Below are 16,407 nucleotides of genomic sequence, written 5' to 3' on the forward strand. Positions count from 1 at the left end.
TTCTACCTCCCTGAAGCTTCGCATACACTCCGCCTACTTCTATATGTGTCCTGCGTTTCCCATGTCAAATCGCCGCATGCGGACACATCCGCATACAATGCATGTCCCTGCGTACCCAATGTTAAAGATAAGTACGCAGGGAAATGCTGGAAGCATACAGAAGTAGGCGGAGCATAGGCGGAGCTTTAGGGAGGAAGAAGGGAGGAAGTATGCAGCCATCCGCAGCTCTCCTGAACGCAAATGTGAACCTAGCCTAAGTGTCATAACTACTAGACAAATATTAGGTATTTTTAGTGGAAAATAGCAGAGAGCTGCAGCATGTACTTACAATGATGAGAACACCCATGTGCCTGACTTTCATCCACCCGCCCTCCTATTATATCTCTCCCTACTAAATCCCCACCTAGCAAACAACTAATCTTGATAATCTTCAACTCTTAGAGGAGCTTTTTTGCATAAATAATTCTCACTGTAACCTCTTATCACTTTCCCTATGCTCCTTTCACTGTCCGTGCGCTAAAACTACGCTCTTCCTACATTGTTTCTGGCTGCAATGTGCAGCCTTTAAATAATCCCTATGACGCTGCAAGGCCAGCCAATCACAGTAATGAAAAACCAAAGATGGCGCCGGCGTTACTGTGATTGGCAAGCCAAATATGCTGGGCAGGTCACTCGAATATACCAAGACAAATACCTAATTATTCGTCAAGTTACGAATAGCCCAAATACCGTACTATTTGTGTGAGTAATGAATAGTGCAGAATGTATTCGCACTATACTATGATAAAAATCTAAGCATAAATTTAATTTATGGAATAAAATAAACAAGAATTGGCGTGCATTCACCGCTTTTGCTATAAATCCACTAAAAATTTCTAGTGAAAGCAATTACCTTCATAAGACACATGCTTAGTGAAAGGAAGTCCACCAGTGTGCAATTTAAGTGTGACATGGGCTGTCAGTATATGAGATCTGCAAACAAGTCAGGGACAAAGATGTTGAGAAGTACAAATCAGTGTTGGTTTATAAAATATATCCCAACCTTGGATAATTCACTGGAGCACCATCAAATCCATTATCACCAAACGGAAAGAACATGGTACCACAACAAACCTGCTAATAGAGGGCTGCTCACCTAAACTCTCAGCCCCAGCAAGGAGGCTGAGAGTGCCCAATCAGTGCTCAAAGATAACTCTGAAGGAACTGGAGAGTTCCCAAGCATACACTGGAATATCTGTCCATGCGATCACAATAAGCCTTACACTCCATAGAGGTGGCCTTTATGGAAGAGTGGGCAGAAAAAAGCCTTTATTTACAAACACACATTGTAAGACTTGTTTTGCGTTTTGAGCCAAATGTATGGATGAAGGTACTGTGGTCATGAGACAAAAATGTAACTTTTTGGAAACCAAGGTAAATGTTATGTCTGGCGCCAAACCAACACAGCTTAAAACCTCAAAACACCATCCCCATAGTGAAACATGGTGGTGGTAGCATCATGCTGTAGGGTTGATTTTCAGTAGCAGGGGCAGGGAAAATGGTCCGTGTTGAGGGAAAGATGGAAAGTGCGAAATACAGGCACATTCTTGAGAAAAACCTGTTTCAGTTTGCCAGTGATTTGAGTCTGGGATTGAGGTTCATCTTCCAACAAGACAATAACTTAAAGCATACTGCTAAAGCAACACTCTAGTGGCTTAAGGGTAAACATGTAAATGTTTTGGAGAAGCCTAGTCAAAGCCCAGATTTTAAACGAATTGAGAATCTGTGATCAAACTTGAAGATTGTTGTTCACCAAAGGAAACCATCTAATTGAAGAAGCTGGAACAGTTTTGCCTTGAGGAAAGGACAAAAATCCCATTTGCAAGATGTGGAAAGCTCATAAAGACTTATCCAAAGCAAATGCAGCTGTAATTATCACAAAAGGAGGCTCTACAAAGTACTGACTTTAGGGGGGTGAATAGTTATGCACACTGAAGTTTTCACTTATTTTATCCTATTTATTGTTTACTTCACAATAAGAATAAAACCAAATGTACACAGTTGATGGCATGTTTTTTACATGAACCCTCAAAAAAACAGTGAAATTCCAGATTGTGAGGTAACAAAACACAAAAAACGCTAAGGGGGTGAATACTTTGGCAAGCCATTGTACGTATGAGTGGCCACCTCTAGTAGGCATAAATCTCAGAAAATGATACACTTCAGAGCGCACATTTGCTCTGACGTCACCATAATAGTCTATTGCCCCGTCGGTGTATATGCCTGAATCCCATTTTGTGGGGGGTTTGGATGTAAGCCACGAAGTGGCCACCGAAAAGGGGGCCTGATTGCAATGTGAATGTACCCTTATTGTGCTGCCCAGCCAAGAAATCTGTGTTACTGCTGAGTACTGATCAGCTGAGATTAGTTCTCTGCTGGGAGTTTTGGGCCACCCTTATTTAAACCTCACTAATTTACTGTAAATTGCCATTTATCAGTGTATTCTGACACTAGACTGCTTGGCTGATACTCTGCTTCCGAATTTCCATTGGGATTGCTGATTTTGGGCAGCCTTAACTCTCTATTTGCCAACAATTCTGACTTTGACTTTGGCTATATGTGATCACACTGACCATGTTTCTGTTTTCTGATTTAGTAAAGTATTTGCCCTCTCCGGTTCTGAGGAAGCTAGATGACTCTCCTCTGCTGGCTTATTCCATCGGTTAGCAGCTAATTCCTTGAAAGATCCCAAGGGGACTTTGCCACTATTTTTACATTTATTTTAATTTAGGCTAGCTTTTCTAATTGTTTATTTTATATATATATATGATTAAAATTAATATCATAATTTAGTAGACACCCAAGTTAAACTACCAGCTGGAAATTCAATGAATTTTCATCAAGCATTTGCAGATCAGAGGATTTATAAAGAAAATAATCAAACATATATTGTTTGTGTAAAAAATAAGTAGCAAAAACAAATGTAGAATTACTTTGTTTATAGGTTTGCTAGACAAGCATGACGTAAATGTGTTGTCAAGACTTTTACATGGATACATTACTTGCTCCAGATAACAACCTTGTTTTCATGTATTGCACATCTACAGTCACAGTATGTGCAGGATTATTGACACACGAAGAATCACTGGCATTGGATGCAAACTATCACTCCTTTATACATGTTAGTAACCTGAAATCAGGCTTGGGTCAAAGGTCTATTATTTTGTAAGTTAAATACACAGAAATCATTCCTGGAACAGATTGCAAAAGCCCCTTTACATTTTAGCGCCAATTATACTTTAATGAACTCCAATCAATTAGACATACCAGTCAGTATTACAAGAAAAGAATGAAATAAGTCATAAAACACTTATTTATCTAATATTCTTTAATGTACCTAAGAGTCTGATATTTCTTTGGTAATGTTATGAGAAAAATATACATTGACAATTCGATGTTAAAATGCCTCATGTTAAAGGGGTTTGTCCCTAAAAAGTTTGGTTCAGCCAGCCCAATCAGGACAGTGTCAAATATAGTAGGGATACACAACTAACTAGTAACACACAGTTGTTGATTTATTCATAACTCTTAAAGGGAATCTGACAGTAGATTCAACCCTCCTAAGCCTATATCTATATAGGTATGTAGGTCATAGAAAGTTGAATATAATGATACCTTGATATGTTCAGTCCGACGTCTTGTTCCAGAGAAATCCTTGTTTTTCTCAAAAGTAAATGAGCTGATAAAGGGAACCTGCCCCCCCCCCCCCCCAAAATCGAGGGTGAGCTAAGCCCACCAGCATCAGGGGCTTATCTACAGCATTCTGTAATGCTGTAGATAAGCCCCCTATGTAACCTAAAAGATGAGAAAAAGAGGTTAGATTATACTCACCTGGGTGGGCGGTCCAATCTGGTGGGCGTCGCTGTCCAGTCCGGGGCCTCCCAACTTCATAGGATCACGTCCTCTTCTGGTCTTCACGCTGCGGCTCCGGCGCAGGCGTACTTTGTCTGCCCTGTTGAGGGCAGAGCAAAGTACTGCAGTGCGCAGGCACCGGGAAAGGTCAGAGAGGCCCGGCGCCTGCGCACTGCAGTACTTTGCTCTGCCGTCAACAGGGCAGACAAAGTACGCCTGCACCAGAGCCGCAGCGTGAAGGCAAGAAGAGGACGTCATCTGATGAAGATGGGAGGCGTCGGACTGGACAGTCCCTGGGTGAGTATAATCTAACCTCTTTTTCTTATCTTTTAGGATACATCGGGGGCTTATCAACAGCATTACAGAATGCTGTAGATAAGCCCCTGATGCTGGTGGGCTTAGCTCACACTCAATTTTGGGGTTGACAGGTTCCCTTTAATATCTAAGGTCCGGACACCGATCTCCCCAATAATCTGCCTCCACAGCTTGTTTTAAATGAATGGAGGAGTTACCTATGTGAACCAAGTAATGACTGACAATTTGCTCTCATAATCACACTCAGCTCTCAGCTCTCTAGTGAGATCAAAACTAACACAGTAGAGCAAAGCTAACACAGTACAACAGAAGGGAACTAATTATTACAAAAATATTTGCAGCAGCAGTCCGCTCACAGTGCTTGAGCTTCAGTCTCACAGGTAGCCAGTGTGGGGGAAGAACAGTACAGCAGAACTGACAGCACAGTGAGAGGACAATTGCTGCAAATGTGCTTCTTGTGTTTGTAATTAGACAAGATTCAGCTCCACTGTGTTGGCTATAATCAGACACAGCTCTGCAGCTGAGCTTACAGCACTCTGAGGGGTCAATTATTGCTGCAACTTTTTGTAAAATGACAAGTTAAATTTCTGCTGTATTATGCGAGCTCTGCTGTTTTTTGATAGCTTTGCAGTGCTATGTTAATTCTTATCTGATTGAAGAGCTGTATGTGATTATCAGAAAAAAGAATCAATCATCACTTGGATCAAACTGGTAACACCCCCTTTTAAAATAATCTCTGGAGGCAAATTCTTATGCAGATGAGTGACCAGCCCCTATTACTGAACAGAGAAGATGAGTGAACCTATGAAGGTCTGGTTCAGATTGGCAAATGCCCCGATGTTCACCGAACATTTTGTCAAACATATTCGAACCTCATTTAATTCAATAGGAGGCAAAACCAAATGCATAGACAACACCTTCATGAGGGCCAACAAGCTGCCAAAACAGCTCAAATTAGGGGCAGACACCAAGAAAAGTGACTTCAATTGACCCAGAGTTCCAAAGTAGAGGGGATGCATCGGAGAAATCTTTTATGTGATTGTTGGAAGAGGAGATAATAGGGGAGTAGAGAAATAGATCTTGTGAGGATCAGAGATTGCATGCAGGTATGCAATGGGAGACTAGGTTACAAATGTATGGTATAGACAGGTTGTGAATGGCTTTGTATGTCATGTTTAGTGCCATGGTTAGGGTTCTGAACTGGAGCCCTTGAGTAATGGGGAGCCAGTGAAAGGACTGACAGAGAGGAGAGGCCGGGGAATAGTAGTGAGATAGGTGGAATCATCCTGCAGCAGAATTTAGGTTATATCAGAGGGGTGCAAGACTGTTAAAAGGGAGGCCACAAAACAGGAGGTTTTTGCAGATTCTTGATTAAGGAATGTACGGATCCCAGAAATATTTTTGAGTTGTAGTTGGCAGTAAGTTGAAAGGGCATGTATATGTGTTTTGAAGGTAAGATCAGGGTTACCCTGAGGCAGTGAGCTTGCGAGACGCCCTCATCTACAGCTTGTTTCCCCCCACGTCACAACTCTCCAACCGCCCAACTGACTATGGGGAACCAAAGATGGGCAAGTCTGCAGAGCTGTTCAAACATTTTACTCCATGGGCATCAGAGGTCTGCTCCATAGATTTACAGAATCAAGAGGAGGAAAGCATCTGCATTGATGCTAAAAAAAAATGTCAGTTGGATCTGGAGCTGGTCGAAGTAGGGTCCGAGCAGAATCCAGACCCTCGTCATCAAACGTTAATCACCAGGGGTGGAAGTGATCCTGATGAGACTCAAATACCAGAGCCCTATGTGGACTATACTGTGGTGTCAAGGCAGAAAGAGGAGGGTGACTTTCAGAGTGAGGAATGTAAGAGCAGAGAGGTTGATGATGAGGTTGTAAATCCCACTTGGTGTGAACCCAGAGGCATGCAGCTGAGTAGATAAGCATAGGAAGTGGAGAAGGAAGAAGATTAGGAGGTTCCCGCATAGTGTGATGCAACCACAACAAGCACTGTATCTTCAGCCACAACTCTGACTGTGTCCAGCAGCAATCACGGGTCTGAAATTCACATGGGTGGCAAGAGTTGCCTAGCCTGGGCTTTTTTTAAGACCAAAAAGGATGACCCAACTCACGTTATGTGCCGACTTTGTAAAAAAAGACTCAGTATGTTCAAAAATTCCAATCATTTGACTACTACATGCATGAACCTTCACATGCGTGATCAACATGCGTTAATCTGGGAATTTCACTGCACAATAATGCGAACTAGTGGGCCTTACCAACCATCACCTGTTTGTTCCTCCTCTGTTACCCTGGCAAATGTTCTCACACAAGTCTCCGGCCGCAGAACATCTACTTGTTTACCTGCTATAGTCGGGGTGTGCGAGAGCCTGCTGTTTTTGACCGATCTTAGACACCGAGCACATTGAACCTTTCTCAATCCACCATAACATCTCCGCCTGCATCTTATTCACAGTCCAGCAGTATGTCCTGTTCACTCTACTCCACCCTCTAAGCACAGTAGCCAGCCCTTGGTCCCGCAGTTGTGGTCACGTAAAAAATTGTTTCCTCCTACACATGCCAAAGCTAAGAGCTTGAACTTCAGCATCTTCAATCTCTTGGCCATGGAAAATCTGCCTTTCCGCAAGGTGTATACAAAAGCGCTTTCCCAAAGTTGATGGCCAACGCAGTCCCCCAGTACCAGGTGCCCAGTCACCACTACTTCTCTAAGAAAGATGTGCCTGTGCTACACCAGCATGTAGCAGACATCAACTTTTTCTTGAAAAAAATCTATGCCTGCCAGGTTGCATTTCACTAATGACTGTTGGATGAACAAGCATGGCCAGGGGACGTTATATCTCAGTGACTGGGTGCTGGGAGACTCTGGTGGCTGTGGGGGCAGGCTGGGGAAGGGTCTACTCCACAAATTTTGGAACCCTCAAGGCTGGCAGGGTGACACACCCACAAGGCAGTGGGGTACTCGGTACTGGGTCCGGTCGCAAAGAGGGATGTCATGGTGGCTGCGACCTGGTCCGTGGCCCTGGGCATTAACGTTAAAGGGGTTAAATGTTCAAAGTTTGTGGTGACGCCACCTGTGGAGTTCGGTCAATAGGGGGACCGACGCTGCATTAGTGGGGTCCCCTGGGGGATGTTCTGGCAGACCAGATGTTACACTTCCCACAGGTGAAGCGGAGTCCTCAGGGGTCCTATGGTGTGTGGCGTAGATGGTAAGGCCGGTAAATAAATGGAGGAGACAGGTTGTAAGTCTTTACCTGGTTTACTTGTGGGTGACAGGCCACAGTCCAGGGCACCGGCAACAGGTGAATTAGACGTCCGCGTAGTTTAGAGACAAGTGGAATCCCCTTGGCAGGTCAGATAGGATCTGTCCACTCTGCACTTACTGTCTCTGAGGTCCCTGCTGCCACTAAGTGTCCTAAGCAAAGTCCTTATTCGTTCTCCTGTCCAGGGACAGGTACCTGTATGGCAGGCAGCTTGAGCCGTGCCTATTTGGGTCCTTTCACAGTGACTCCAGGCTCCAAGATGCTGCTGTGCCACAGGTAAATATGGGCAAAGTCCATGTAATTTAATGCCCTCTGGTTCTGGTCTGTGTCTTATAGTCCACAAAAGCCTTGGGTTCCCGGTACCCGGATTCTGCGCAATGACTCCCTGGAGGCCTTTCTCGTAGCCTCCTGAAGTCTTGTATCTCCAATGTGCTCTGTCTCTGTCTGTCCTCGCACACAGACTGTCTGCACTCACTGAACTCACTCCACCTCCAAACCAGGATCTTTATCCAGGGAAGCTGCGCTACCAAAGGGAATCTCACTTGTCTCCAGACATAGCACTACCCTCCCTGAGAGGAAGGCAGCACTACTGTGGTACCTGAACTCCTAGGGTGCCACACAGGGTGCTTGGGTATGGAGAATTAAACCACTACACACCAGAGGATTGAGAACTAAGCTACTAGACAACAGGGGTTGGAAAACTAAGCTACTAAACACCTGGGATTGGAGAACTAAACCACTGTACACCAGGGGAAGGTGAACTAAACCAAGATGTCACTACACACCAAGTCTTGGATTCCCTAAGGCTTGAGGGACAAACCTCTGTATTGACCAATTCCTCAACTTACTCCACTGCTTCTGCCTCCTCCACCTCCTCTAGGGCCTCCACCTGCACACTCAATATCTCCCTTAAGGAGACACGAATTCCTACAGTGCAGAGAGAATCCTCCCCACCTCCGTACTGTGCAATCAGGCAGTGTTTAAATTAATATGCCGTGGAGATTGCAGTCACAGAGCTCAAGAGTTGTGAACAGCTATCTAGGCTGAGCTTGAGCAATCATACCAAAAATGTATTCAGACAAAGTAAATATAATATAATAATTTTGTTAGCAACATGATAGAAACATGATTACACAACAAATGATTAAAAAGCAAAATTTAAAACAATATATGTGTGACAGGGGCAGGGTATGCTAGATTAGGCTACTTTCACACTAGGGTTGTGCACTGCACGTCGCAATGCGTCGTTTTGGAGAAAAAAACGCATCCTGCAAAATTGCTTGCAGGATGCATTTTTTCTCCATTGACTAACATTAGCGACGCATTGCGACGCTTTGCCACATGTTGCAACCATCGTGCGACGGTTGCGTTGTGTTGTGGCGGACCGTTGGCAGCAAAAAACGTTACATGTAACGTTTTTTGCTGCGTTGTGTCTGCCATATCCGACCGCGCATGCGCGGCCAGAACTCCGCCCCCACCTCCCCGCAACACACAATGGGGCAGCGGATGCGCTGGAAAAATGCATCCGCTGCCCCCGTTGTGCGGCGCTTGCACAGTATGTGTCGGTATGTCGGGCCGACGCAACGCGACGGCCCTGTACCGACGCTAGTGTGAAAGTAGCCTTAATTGGTAATAGAGGAAATCAATATACAGTAACACATATCACAAGGAGATCAGGAAAACTATGCATGACAGAAAATCCACTGTTAGGCTGCTGCAAAATGAAAAATAATACCATAGTGCATTAAGTAATGAAAAAAGGGCATAGTGCAGTGAACTTCATTATAGAAATATTAATATAACATCTAAGTGGAAAATATGTAATGTATATAAAAGAAACCTAATAGAGTAATGGCTAAGAATTAAATAGCTAGCAGCCTCTATGAGTCATGATCATATGAGTATCTATTGCAATGGAAACCTAACTCCTATGCATATGAATCAGTACAAAATGAATAACATAAATACCAATCCAAATGCCACACCACTGTGAGGGGAGCAGCAACATTACTTCCTTGTCTTCCTCCTTCTCCACCTCCTCTGCTTAGCTACTCAGCTGCGTGACTCTGGTTTCACAGCAAGTGGGGTCAGCAGCTTCATCGTCATAATCTCTGTCCTCCTGATCTCCTTGTGATACGTGTTACTGTATATTGATTTCCTCTATTGACAATTCATCTAGCATACCCTGCCCTCTCATATATATGTATTGTTTTATAATTACTTTTTTAATCATTTGTTGTGTAATCATGTTTTTATCATGTTTTTTGATTATATATTATGTGAGACAGTGACTGGCATTGCTGTGAATGGCCGGTATGTGTCACAGAGGAGGAGGCCCTCTGCGCTGTAAGCATGGAATGTTTCTCTGGGACTTGTAGTTCCATGAGCCTTGCTTAGTATATAAGGGGCTGGGCTTGCAGGGTTAGTCGGAGACAGTGTCAGACTGAAGAACATTGAGCCCACCGGAGGATTTGATTTTGAGGGCCCACCTTTCTTCCCTGCTGAAGAGCCCCATAGCGAATACAAGGTTTGCACTTTGAACTCTGAACCTGAAGGAGAAGCCAGGGCCCACCGGAGGATTCTCCGGCTCTCTGATGGGCCAGTCTAATCCCGGTCGGAGAGTTGGTCTGGTCTGGCTAGCCATACACCTCCCATCAATGGGTGTGTCTCATACAATATACTCATACAATATACTCATACAATATAATGGGACTGTAGTTTTGGTCACATGGTCTCTGTGTTGAAAGGTCCTGAAAATGTACAGGTTTCCTGGAAGGCATGTAAGGGGGTGCCATGCCTCTACCCCCTTAAAGGTGTATAGTTGTTATGCTGCTATGTATATAGTATTTTGCTACGTGTTAGATATGTTTATATTTCATTTTGCTATATGCATATGTCAGTAGTGATAGGGTAAGTCTAGTACCATAAATCGGGCATTAGAGGGGCATAATATTATACATAGTTATGCAAGAGGGGCTGTCTGTGTTAAGAGGAAAGTGTCTTTCTGTTTGTAGTTAGTAGGGACCTAGTCCTCATGTTGGGCAGACAGCTCTGCAACGTTCATGCAGATACCAAGCCATTCAGGGTCCATATGGACAGGACTCTGGTTTCACATCAAGTGGGGTCTACAACTTCATCGTCATCCTCTCTGTTTTCCTGATCTCCCTGAGATATGTGTTACTGTATATTGATTTCCTCTATTGTAAATTCATCTAGCATAACCTCCCCTCTCATATATGTGAATTGATTTATATCTATTTTTTAATCATTTGTTGTGTAATCATGTTTTCATCATGTTTTTTGATTATATATTATGTGAGACAGTGATCGGCATTGTTGTGAATAGACGGTATGTGTCGCAGAGGAGGAGGCCCTCTGTGCTGTAATCATGTAATGTTTTTCTGGGACTTGTAGTTCCACGAGCCTTGCTTAGTGTAGGGGCTGGGCTTGCAGGGTTAGTCAGAGAGCTAGGCGGGTCTCGCTAATCACACACCTCCCATCAATGGGTGTATCTCATACGTTATAATGAGACTGTGGTTTTGTTCACATGGTCTCTGTGTTGGAAGGTCCTAAACTTATACAGGTTTCCTGGAAGGCACATGGAGGAGGCTTGTGCCTGCAGAGTCCATGATGCTTATCTGTATTGGGGGAAGCTAACATCCTTCTGAGGGACAGGAACTGATGGAGTTGGAGCTTGTAAAGCAAGTCATAATAAAGTAAGGCAGCTTCCCTGGAAGTCAGTACGTCAGTGACGGCTATCTGCGTTGGGGGAAGCTCCCATCCTTCTGTGGGTCAGGAACTGATGGATGTTAGCTTGTCAAGCAAGTCAGAGTACGGGTCAGTGATCCCAGTAAGACAGCTTACCTGGAAGCCAGTACCCATGTGATGGCAGCCTGTGAAGCCTGCCATGCTGCCAAGCAGGTAACCCAGAGCATGGGAGACTGTGTGCACTGACGAGGGTCAATTAATGAACTGTGCGGACATTACCGCAGTTGAGAGTGGACTGTATGCTAGGTCTGTGATATATAAAAGGATCTACAGTAGTGTTGAGCGATACCGTCCGATATTTGAAAGTATCGGATGGTATCGGCCGATATCCGAAAAATATCGGATATCGCCGATACCGATATCCGATACCAATACAAGTCAATGGGACACAAATATCGGAAGGTATCCTCTATGGTTCCCAGGGTCTGAAGGAGAGGAAACTCTCCTTCAGGCCCTGGGATCCATATTCATGTGTAAAATAAAGAATAAAAATAAAAAATATTGATATACTTACCCTCGGACGCGCCCTGGTTGTCACCGCTGCAACCGCCATGCTTCCGTCACATGACCGCTCAGCGACCAATCACAAGCCGCGACGTCATCGAAAGTCCTTAACGCGCTCATTCTTAGGAACGGAAGCATGTCGGTTGCAGCGGTGACAACCAGGGCGCGTCCGAGGGTAAGTATATCAATATTTTTTATTTTTATTATTTTACACATGAATCTTAATCCCGATACTGATTCCCGATATCACAAATATCGGAACTCGGTATCGGAATTCTGATACCGCAAATATCGGCCGATACCCAATACTTGCGGTATCGGAATGCTCAACACTAATCTACAGTGGTTTATGATTGCATAATAAACCGCATGGACTGGGTTAAGTGGAAAAACGTTCCTGTGTGCCTTAATCCCACAGCCAAATGAGTGTTCCCCAACACATTCAGTGAACACTGCACTACAATAAGCTTATTATATTTACCTTGTCTGAATACATTTTTTGGTAGGTTTAGTATTCATATGGTATTCATGGTTAGTTAAATTATTTCTTATTTATGGTATTTTTTTTCTATATAGGTGATGCAAGTTTGAGCAATGGCTGTCTTCATTAGTGTTGAGCGATACCGTCCGATATTTGAAAGTATCGGTATCGGATGGTATCGGCCGATATACGAAAAATATCGGATATCGCCGATACCGATATCCGATACCAATACAAGTCAATGGGACACAAATATCGGAAGGTATCCTCTATGGTTCCCAGGGTCTGAAGGAGAGGAAACTCTCCTTCAGGCCCTGGGATCCATATTCATGTGTAAAATAAAGAAAAAAAATAAAAAAAATTGATAAACTTACCCTCGGATGCGCCCTGGTTGTCACCGCTGCAACCGCCATGGTTCCCTTTCTAAGAATGAGCGCGTTAAGGACCTTCGATGACGTCGCGGCTTGTGATTGGTCGCTGAGCGGTCACCGCTCAGCGACCAATCACAAGCCGCGACGTCATCGAAAGTCCTTAACGCGCTCATTCTTAGGAACGGAAGCATGGCGGTTGCAGCGGTGACAACCAGGGCGCGTCCGATGGTAAGTATATCAATATTTTTTATTTTTATTCTTTATTTTACACATGAATCTTAATCCCGATACCGATTCCCGATATCACAAAAATATCGGAACTCGGTATCGGAATTCCGATACCGCAAATATCGGCCGATACCCGATACTTGCGGTATCAGAATGCTCAACACTAGTCTTCATTGAACCTGGAGCCAGGTAAGGCTGTGTGCGATAACGTTGAGAAACTGGTGGCAGCCCTATGCTGGGGCAACTTCACACCTGCTTTTAATGGCTCACATCCTCAAGCAAGTGGTACAAAAATTTTTCCGCCACTATACCGGCCTGGATGCGCTACTGCAAAAAGCACGGTCGCTTTGTCATCACATCCACGGTGGCTCAGTGGTTACCACTGCAGCCTTGCAGCGCTGGCATCCTGCTTTCAAATCCCACCAAGGACAACATCTGCAAGGAGTTTGTATGTTCTCCCCGTGTTTGCGTGGGTTTCCACCGGGTACGCTGGTTTGCTCCTACACTCCAAAGACATACTGATAAGGAATTTAGATTGTGAGCCCCATTGGGCACAGCAATGATAATGTGTGCAAACTGTAAAGCGCTGCGGAATATGTTAGTGCTATATAAAAATAAAGATTATTATTATCCACCAATTGCACCCCGCGGGTCATTGACTTGCATCGCTGCAGAGGTCTTTCGGGCTACCAGTTAACTGGTTGATATGCGATGTGCCGACAAGGTGGAATTCCACTCTGCACATGTTGCAGCAACTTGGCAGCAGCGACAAACTCTGGTGCAGTATGTCATTTTGCATAGCCTGGGCCAACACAGTACGGACATAGTGCAAATCACGCTTGCGGAGTCGGCATAGATGAAGGACCTCTGCACCCTTCTGCACAGTTTCGAAATGACTATTAAGATGGTTAAGGCTACGTTCACATTTGTGTTCTGCCGGGCTGCGTCGGGCGCAGCCGCGGCGACGCATGCGCCATGCGCCCCTATATTTAACATGGGGGTGCATGGACATGCGTTTGCATGCGTTTTGCGATGCATGCGTTTTTTTGCCGCAAATGTTAGGGCGCAGAGGACACAGCAAGATGCATTTTTTTGCGTCCAAAATTCGGCAAAAAAGGACGCATGCGTCGCAAAACTATGCGTTTTAGCGTGTGTTTTTGTGTGTTTTTGTTTGCGTTGTGCATTGCGTCGCCGACGCAACATCGCACAACGCAAATGTGAACGTAGCCTAACACTGATGACGCCTTTGTCAGCATCACTATTCCGGTCATCTACATGCAGGGGCACACTTTGAATTGTCTGCAGGAGGAGGTGGTGGTCCCAGAGAAATAGGAGGAAGCAAAGGAGGATGAGGAAAGGATAGCAATATCTCTAAGTTCTGGACTATTGTTGCACAGGAGGGGGTGCCATGAAGGGTAGATCACAGCGATCGAGGGGGGCTCATGGTACCAGATAAATAGTTAGTGAGGGTGCAGGAGCCGAGGAACATATGGAGCAGGACGAGGAGGTAGAGGTGATGGGCATGCAACAGTCAGGAGATGAAGAGGATAATGATCCCCTCTCTCTTGTCTGTGGTTGGCAGGAGGGTAAAGAAGAGCAAGTTTGAGAGTTACACTGCCACCAACACGCCATGGACTTGGACCTCATGTAAACACCTGACACATGAGCGCATTCTTGCTGCACTATCTGCAAGATGATGCCCAAACTGTTAGGATTAGAAATAGTGCTGACTACTGGAATGCCACTCTGATAGATCCACGGTACAAGAGTACATTTTTGCCAGATGCTTCTCCTCCTGGAAAGGGAAGCTCGCAAACTGAAGTCTCGAAACGCTTGTAGACAATCTTAAGACTGTTTTTTCCAAGACAACACTGAGGCACACAGTGTCAATTGCAGTTACAGACATTCAACCCTGGGAGCGTCGAATCATCAGTGCAAATACATTAGCAGCAGCAGCAGTGTACGTGGCAGAAGTAATTTCTGTGAGTTGTTTGACACATTTTTTAGCCCGTGCACCAGCAGAACAGAGTACAAGTCTGACACATAATGAACAATTGGAGAGGATGGTGCAGGAGTATCTCAAGCACAATATCAATGCCATCAGGGAGGGTTGGATCCTTTTGCACTTTGGTCTTCAAAAATGGAAGAGTGGTCTGACCTCGCCAGTCACGTTTTGGAGGTTTTGTCATGCCCGGCTACCACTGTTCTCTCAGAACATGTCTTCAGCATTTCTGGTGGTGTTCTGACGGATAAGCGCATCAAGCTGTCCCATGAAAGTGTAGACCGCCTAACTTTCATCTAGATGAAAAAGTCATGGATCTCCAATGACTTTTGCAACCCAGTCCCAGACTGGGCAGACTAGTGGTGAAACTTGTAGTGTGCTGCATTGATCTTACGTTATTGCAGTCTGTAACACTTTAGTGGTGGCTTCTGTACCTCTGTAACACTTATACTGGAGAACTCAGGAGTCTCGTTGCATGGAACAGTACAATACTGAACACTAGGGTTGAGCGACTTTTCTTTTTATAGGATCGGGTCGGGTTTCACGAAACCTGACGTTTTCAAAAGTCGGGTCGAGTGAAATCGGCCAATCCTATAGAAAAGTCAGGGTCGGGGTCGGCCGGAACACGAAACCCAATGCAGTGCATTGGGTTTCTAATGGTTCCCAGGGTCTGAAGGAGAGGAAACTCTCCTTCAGGCCCTGGGATCCATATTTAAGTGTAAAATAAAGAATCAAAATAAAAAATATTGATATACTTACCCTCGGACGCGCCCTGGTTCTCACCGGCAGCCTTCCTTCCTAAGAATGAGCGCCTGAAGGACCTTCGATGACGTCGCGGCTTGTGATTGGTCGTGTGAGCGGTCACATGGGCATCACGTGACCAATCACAAGCCGCGACGTCATCTAAGGTCCTTCAGGCGCTGATTCTTAGGAAGGAAGGCTGCGGGTTAGAACCAGGGCACGTCCGAGGGTGAGTATATACCTATTAGGAATATACTCACCCTCGGACGCGCCCTCGGATGCTTCCTTCCTAAGAATTAGCGCCTGAAGGACCTTAGATGACGTCGCGGCTTGTGATTGGTCACGTGACCGCCCATGTGACCGCTCACGCGACCAATCACAAGCCGCGATGTCATTGAAGGCCCTTCAGGCGCTCATGTTTAGGAACGCAGGCTGCCGGATAGAACCAGGGCACGTCCGAGGGTGAGTATATCAATATTTTTTATTTTTATTCTTTACTTTACACTTAAATATGGATTCCGATACCGATTCCCGATATCACAAACATATCGGAACTCGGTATTGGAATTCCGATACCAGATCAGAAGATCGCCGACCTCATGGCCGACCCCACACAGGGGTCGGGTCGGATTTCATGAAACCCGACTTTGCCAAAAGTCGGCGACTTCTGAATCTGGCCGACCCGTTTCGCTCAACCCTACTGAACACAGTTTGTATGTGAAAAAGTCTATATTGAAAACACACAGTGCTTCAAATATGTGCAGAGAAAACTCAAGTCCAAAACACTTAAACAACTTAACAAGTCCCTAGGAAATCTCAGAGAGAAATGCAATCA

This window comes from Ranitomeya imitator, chromosome 4, assembly GCF_032444005.1.
Source record: "Ranitomeya imitator isolate aRanImi1 chromosome 4, aRanImi1.pri, whole genome shotgun sequence".
In the NCBI taxonomy this organism is placed as follows: domain Eukaryota; kingdom Metazoa; phylum Chordata; class Amphibia; order Anura; family Dendrobatidae; genus Ranitomeya; species Ranitomeya imitator.